The sequence below is a fragment of the Tenrec ecaudatus genome, chromosome 18 (genome assembly GCF_050624435.1).
Source record: "Tenrec ecaudatus isolate mTenEca1 chromosome 18, mTenEca1.hap1, whole genome shotgun sequence".
Classification (NCBI taxonomy): Eukaryota; Metazoa; Chordata; class Mammalia; order Afrosoricida; family Tenrecidae; genus Tenrec; species Tenrec ecaudatus.
In genome coordinates this window covers 23,520,248-23,528,215 of record NC_134547.1, presented here as the reverse complement: position 1 = coordinate 23,528,215, position 7,968 = coordinate 23,520,248, and the positions used below count along the sequence as shown (strand labels likewise).

At 44.3% G+C, this 7,968-nt stretch overlaps 1 pseudogene; it reads right to left on the bottom strand.

The window, feature by feature from the left end:
* Positions 1 to 328: 328 nt before the first annotated feature.
* LOC142431977 (apoptosis-inducing factor 1, mitochondrial pseudogene) lies at positions 329 to 2,471 on the bottom strand (annotated as a pseudogene).
* Positions 2,472 to 7,968: the final 5,497 nt, after the last annotated feature.

The following is a 7,968-nucleotide window of genomic DNA, read 5'->3' as shown; positions in this document are numbered from 1 at the left end:
AGTGCACCTAAACTCAAGGTTGGCCAATACCCTCAACCAAGCCTCCCCAGCCAGTAGGATCAGAGGGACTACATGGCACACGGTGAGGGCAGGCCCTCTCTTTCAGGTGTGCTCTGCAAGCAGAGGGTAAGATTCTTCCCATGTAGGATGCACGTGAGCCCGCAAGCCCACTCACTCTCCTGGGATTCCTGTTCTTTGTTGCACAAGCTTGACTTCGCGAGCTGGTACCTCGATCCTCTTCAGGTACGCGATCCTGTTCAGGTACGCGATCCTCTTCAGGTACGCGATCCTCTTCAGGTACGCGATCCTCTTCAGGTACGCGATCCTCTTCTTTTTTTTTAGAAGAATTTGGCTTTATTTAGAGAAGTGAACATTAAGAATATGACTGCATGGCTGAAAACATTCACGAAGGCCTTGATCATTCACACTCAGACGCACAGAGGACACTGGCTCTATAAAAAAAGGGGCTCCCGTACCCATTCTAGTCGCTGTCAGGGACGGCGGGCGAGGCACTGGCCGCCTGCCCGACGTGAGGCATCAGTCTTCATGAATGTTGAAGAGCTTGGCTACTTCATTGAGATCTTCATGTTGCTCCCCATCCTTAATGATCTTCCTTGCGATTGGCATTCGGTTAAAGATGTTCCAGAGGACAATCCCCACCACCACCTTCTCCCTGAGGTAGAAGATGACGCCTTTGCCGTAGTCCTCCCCTTCAGTGGGGACCTGGTGGGTAGCCGGGTTACTTGGAGGGATAACGATGTTTGAGGCCTCAGACTCTGTCTCGCTCTCAGATCGGATACCAGTCCCAGACTGCTCGGTGGCAGATTTAGGATTGTCTTCGGCAGTTGCTTTTGCAAATACACCAACGGTGGGCAAACTACTATCCACAAGGCCAATAGCTTCATAACCAACATCTGGGCCCAAGTCGCTCCAGAACATTGATTGGTGCCAGTAGGGTTTGGCAGCGCCGGTCATGTTTTCTCCAGCTAGGCGTCCGCTGACGACAGCATGATCGTGGTGCTCTACTCGCCTCCTGCCCAGTTTGATGTCATAGAAGCACGCAGCGTCTCCTGCCACCCAGATGTTGGAGCGAGCTTGGAGCTCTGCATTTACCCGGAAGCCTCCAAAGTCTGAGTCGATTTCTAGCCCGCCAGTTTTGGCCAATTCCACATTGGGCTCCAGGCCCACAGCTGCCACTATGTGGTCAGTTTCTACCTTCCTGCCATCTTTCAGCTTGATGAGTAATTTGCCGCCGCTGACCCCCACTGACTGCACGATTGCATTGGGAATCACCTGAACCCCTTCTCGTCTGACTTTGGCCATGGTCCAGTTGCTGAGGTATTCCGGGAGAATCTTCCCCATGTTCCCTTTCTCAGGGAAGAGCTGCATCACTTCTGTGCCCAACACTTGAGCCTTTCTCCCAAGAGCACAGGCCAGCTCGCTGCCCAGGAAGCCCCCACCAATAATTGTGATCGATTTGACTTCTCGTGTGATCTTCTCCAAGGCCCTGAAGTCTCCAATCTTCCTGAAGAGTGTCGTCCGACTCCTCACCTCTGCGCCAGCCCTATCGATAGCAGACAGATTCCTTGGCGTGCCCCCTGTTGCAATCAGGCATTTCTCATAGGTTATCTGGGAACCATCGTTCAGTTTCACCATGTTGCCTCTCACATCCAGATGCACTACCTTCTTCCCTGTGAGGACAGCCACACCACCATTCTCAATGTGAGGCAGGTCCTGAGCCGAAACATAAAAGGAAGGTGGTTGGAAGTAGATGCTTCGCTCTTTTCCATTCCACTGTTTGAACCGCAGGGTCTTGGTGACGTTTGGATCATCTGAAAACCACAGTTCTTTGGACAAGGGTGGCCGCATGTATGGCAGCTCAGGGTCTTCAGATACAATGAGAACCCTGGCCCCAGGGTCCCGAGCCCGGATGGATCTGGCGGCCGCAAAGGCAGCAGTGCCTCCACCGATAAGCAGGAAAGGGACGTGGCTTGGTGGCCTGGCTTGAGGAGTCGGCTCTCCTGCGGATGCAGGCGCCGCTGCCCTTTTCTTCTTCTCTTCTGGCGTCAGCCCTAAGCTTGAGATTCTTTCGCTGTACCTTTCTTTGTCCTCTCTAATTGTCTTGTAGGCATACACGCCAGCTCCGATGGTTGATAAGCCCACAATCAGGACTAACACAGAGTTATCGATTTTGCCCCCTGAAGCGCCGGAGCTGGCCATTTGTCTTGTCATCTGGAGTTCTAGGGGAACGTGCCATCGCTGGAACAAGTTGCCTGGGAGCTGATTCTTCTGCCTCGGGCTTCGGATGCACCCTGATGTCACCAAGGGCGCAAGTTTCTGTCTTAAGGCACCCGCCGCAATGCCTCCACACCGGAACATTTCGGCTCCAGCTCCTCCGATCTTTTTCTCCTCCCCTTTCTTCTCCCTCGCCAGCCGCCGGGTCAAACACCATGGGCGCCTACTCGCGCCACCCCCCCCCTTCCCACGTCGCGATCCTCTTCAGGTACTCTTTTCACGTCGTTTTTCATGCTCCCCTGAAGTGGCCATCTTCAGCCACGACGCAGTGTACACGCTTTCCAGAGAAGCATGTATTTTTTGAGACTGTAATTACCTGAAACTTCCCTTTCCCTCATAAAATTTACTTGGGTTTAAAAAAGTGCTTGTGCTGCGTGAATTCTTTCAACATTGAGTAGTAAGAACCGAGGTAAGCCACCCCAGAAACTAATACTTTGTCATTTAAAAACAACACCAACCTTATTCTGGATAGACTTGGACACACTTTTCACCAAGGAGAATATTCATGTGACTAATAATCACTTATGTGGATGATCAATGTTTGTTTGTTTGTTTAATCATTTTATTAGGGGCTCATACAACTCTTATCGCAATCCATACATTCATCAATTGTGTAAAGCACATTTATACATTCGTTATCCTCATCATTCTCAAAACATTTGCTCTCCACGTAAGCCCCTGGTATCAGCTCCTCATTTTTTCCCCTCCCTCCCCATTTTCCTATCCCTCATGAACCCTTGATAATTTATAAATTATTATTTTGTCATATCTTTCCCTGCCCGACGTCTCCCTTCACCCACTTTGTTGTGTGTCCCCCAGGGAGGAGGTCACATGTAGATCCTTGTAATCAGTTCCCCCTTTCCAACCCACCCTCGATCCATGTTTTTATAACAGAGACGAAAATGAAAAGCACCACGAGGCAACACCTGATCTCATTAAAATAAAAAACCAAAAATACGAAAAACAAATGTCAACGATGTATAAAATTGGAACCCCTATCCATCCATGACAGAAATATAAAATTACACAGCTAATGTGAAAAATAGGGGTGGTTATTTCTCAAAAAATTAAAAATATATTTCCATATGACTCAAATTCCACTCGGAGGTATTTACGCAAGTGATTTATAAATTTTAAAACTTATGCTCCCCATTCTGGTTCCATCATCATGAAAGAGGAAGATCCAGCTCCCTGTTTTCCCACCATCCAGGAAGATCCAGCTCCCTGTCCCCCTCTTCCCCCCCTCCCCCGCCACCCAGGAAGATCCAGCTCCCTGTTTTCCCACCATCCAGGAAGATCCAGCTCCCTGTCCCCCTCTTCCCCTCCTCCCCCGCCACCCAGGAAGATCCAGCTCCCTGTTTTCCCACCATCCAGAAAGTTCCAGTTCTAGCCCCTCAACCTCCTTGCCACCAGTGGCCCAGCAGAAGGGGTGTTTGTTCTAACAGGAAAACACATGGGGCTGTGACATAAACACAAATAATTGACCCTGTAACATTCTTAATTAAAAAGACATATTGTTGGTGTAAAAAAAAACACCAAAAAACCTATGCTTATTACAACAATATTCTCAATAGCCTAAAGCTGGAAATAACCCAGATGAATGGAAAAGTAAAATGTAATGACATGTATACAATGGAATATTGCTCAGCTATCAGAAGAAATGAAGTCCTAATGTTGAATGCAGGTAGTCAATCACCAAAGAACAAATGGTATATGATCTCACTATGTTAGTCTGGGTAGACTAGAGAAACAAATCCACAGAAACTCATATGTGTATGAGAGAGTTTTATATAAAGTGTAAGTGTATATAAAGAAAGCATCCCAACCCAGTGCTGCCCAAGCCTATAAGTCCAACCTTAGCTCATATGTCTACCACCGATCTACAAAGTCTTCTTCAAACTCACAAGACAGACGCAATGATGCCGACTACAGGCGGAAAGCCGAGTCAGTGAATCTGTAAACATCTCAGCGCTGGTAGGGGTCTCCACAGGGTTGCTCCAGCACCCAGGGCTGCATCAGAGTAGGTCAATGTGGCTTCTCCTCAGGGATGTCTTGCAGGAAGTGATCCTTGCCAGCTGAAGCTGGGAACTGGCTAAGACAGCTGCACCCTGGTCCGACCATAAGAGAGCAAGAGATGAGAAAGGCGAGGCTCTCCGAGGCATGTATCTCTCCGCCTTTCAAGTAAACTGCCCTTCAATGAATCTCACATGTGTTCATTGGCCAGGTTGGCACAATAAACTATCACACTAACTTATGTGAAATGATAAAACTAGGCAAGTCTATAGAGACCAAAGTTTAGTAGTAGTTACCAGGGACAAGAGGGAAAGGAAGAGGAGAGCCAATTGTTTGGGAAGTAATGGGTGTCTGTTTATGGTGAAGGGAAATTTAGCATTGATTAAGGGAAATGGTTGGACAACATAATTAATGTCGTTGATATCACTGAGCTCTACACATGTAAAAGGGTGAGTAGGCAAATGTTGAATCTTTGGTCAAATCATTTCATAGTAGTAGTCTGGTGCCAAGGTACTATCCCTATTGTTTGATCAAAGATACATTAGTCTCTCTTAAGACAATTGACTTCAGTGCCTCTTAATATCTTCTAGAAGTTTTATTGTCTTACCTTTCATATTTAAGTCTATGATCCACCTCAAATTAATTTCTATGCACAGCATGAACTAAGGAATGAGTCTTTTTGATGACATCCAGTTGGCCCAGTAGAACTTGAGAGACCATCCTTCCATATGGATTGTGCTGACCCCCTTGTTCTAAGTCAGGTGACTCCTTTTTGTTCCAATGGTCTGTTTGTCTATGTATGCGCCCATCAATATTGAAATCTTAAGTCCTAAAGCTTTACAGTAAGGGTTTAAAACCTGGTAGTCATAACCCCCCAGGTTTATTCTATTTCAAGATTGCCTTGATAATTCTCGGTCCTTTACATTTCCATATAAGTTTTAGAATTTTTTTTATCAATTTCTACCAAAAAGAAAAACTCGCATAAGGATTTTGATTAGGATTTCACCCAGCCTATAGATCAATCTGGCAAGACTTGATGGGTTTTTGTTTGTTTGTTTTATTTGTTTTTAAGAATTGATGTTTTAAGAACACTAAATTTTATAATCCATGAACAGTTTTCTCTCCATTGATTTAGGTCTTTTAAAATTTCTCTTATCAGTATTTCATAGTTTTCAGGCTTGTACAAACTTTCATTAGATCTAGTGCTAGAAATTTAATTTGGGAGGTATTCTTATAAATGATGTTTAGAATTTTCATTTCCCAATTACCTGTTGTCTGTAGAATCGGTTCCTGTACATCTTACTAAATTCATTTATTCATTCTAGTAGTTTGGGGATTGGTTTGAGTGTTATAAATACCCAATCATATGAGTCCCTAATAAAATGTTAAAAATTAAAAAAAATAAATCTCTGTTAGATGAAGTACAGCCAGAATGCTCCTTAGAGAAAAGGAAGGTGAGCCGTCATGTCACGTTCTCTGGACATGTTGTCAGGAACCACTAGTGCCTGCTAAAGGGCATCCAAAAGGAGAAAGGCTCTCGGCAGCTACAATGGGTGCAAACACGGGACTCATTGAAGGGTGGCCCAGGACATGGCTGTGTTTCATTCTGTTTTACACAGGGTCGCGATGAGTTGGGATGGACTCAATGACAACCAACAGGAACAACAACAACAGTTGTATATTCCATAACTAAGAGGCCCCTCGCAATAAGCACACCTAGTACACAGACATTGGGTTATATTTCAGAGCACCAATAGAAGGCACCAGAGAACCTTAGAGAAAATGGCTAATTATCTGAATAGAGCTAGAGATACATACAAGATGGCCATGTGTATCTTGTAGTGGCAGAAAATATATAAGAGTTGAATATACAAAATCAAACGAGAAAATGTACACCTACAATCGACATAGTACCTCTAATGTCCAAAGGTAAAAACAAAACTGATTTTTTTAAGCCAAACAGTAAGTAAAGTACTACTGGATTATGATTCAAAGTATAAAATGTGTATCCATGTGCCCATATTGACAAAAATAGTAGAATAAATAAGACATAAATAATTATATCCAGAAGAATCCAATGACTTTATGTAGCCTCTTTAACTTCAACTACATGGAAGAGATGTCCTCACTTCTTAATCTGGCTAGACCAGAGGATGTACACTGGTACAGATAGGAACTGGAAACACAGGGAATCCAGGACAGATGATCCCTTCAGGACCAGTGGTGAGAGTGGAGATACCAGAGGGTGGAGGGAAGGTGGGTTAGAAAAGGGGAACCAATTACAAGGATCTACATATAACTTCCTCCCTGGGGGATGGACAACAGAAAAGTGGGTGAAGGGAGACGTCGGACAGTGTAAGATATGACAAAATAATAATTTATAGATTATCAAGGGTTCATGAGGGAGGGGGAACGGTGTGGGAGGAGGGTAAAATGAGGCAATGACATTAAGGGCTCAAGTAGAAATGATGATGGCAACAAATGTACAAATGTGCTTGACACAAGGGATGTATGTATGGATTGGGATAAGAATTGTACGTGTAAGGGTGAGTGGGTTGGAAAGGGGGAACTGATTACAAGGATCCACATGTGACCTCTTCCCTGGGAGAGGGACAGCAGAGAAGGGGGGAAGGGAGACTCCGGATAGGGCAAGATATGACAAAATAACGATGTATAAATTACCAAGGGCACATGAAGGAGGGGGGAAAGGGGAGGAAGGGGAAAAAAAAAAAAGAGGACCTGATGCAAGGGGCTTAAGTGGAAAGCAAATGCCTTGAGAATGATTGGGCAGGGAATGTATGAATGTGCTTTATACAATTGATGTATGTATATGTATGAATTGTGATAAGAATTGTATGAGCCCCAATAAATTGCTTTAAAAAAAAAGAATTGTACGTGCCCCCAATAAAATGATTTAAAAATAAATAAATAAATGCCAATCATATCACCTATTAAGGTTTCGATTTTCATTTTTGTAGATAACCCTTATTAGAATAAGGAAGAATCTGTTTCACACGTGTTAAGGATGGTTATCTCCTTTCCCCTTTAAAAAAAAGTTGTAGTTTATGCAGGGGGAGTGGGATGGAGTCAGATGTGAAGAGATGTCAGAAGGAATCCTGGGGTCCGTGCCAGCAATTTTACTGGGCTATTGCTAGCCTTTCCATCAATAGTCTCTGTGGGCTCAAATCATGTCATCTGTAGCAGAATGCACTTTTGTGGCAGTTGGCTGTATTATGTCTACATCATTATCATAAATGAAACAAAGCCGTACACAATGATTATGGTTTGGTCCTGCCACTTGTTACCCAGCTGCAGGTGATTGGTAAATTTGGATTAACTGATAGGTTCACTGTAACTTCAAGGTCAGTGGTTCAAACTCACCAGCCATTCCATAGGAGAAAGATGATGCTATCTGGCCCTTAAAGATTTATATCCTCTGAAACCTCAGAGAGAATCCATCAGTTGCAGGGCGTCTTTGGTTTGGTGTTCCTTCTTGCTCTTTCTCTTACTATATTTTTGATAATTTCTTTGAAGCTATCCTCCCTGTTAAGATGATTGAATATTATGGAGAAAAATCCAGAAGGGAAATATGAAAGGGTATATATATGGTCAGAAGGCCTGGTGAAGTGGGTTACATGTTGGACTGTTATTTACATGGTC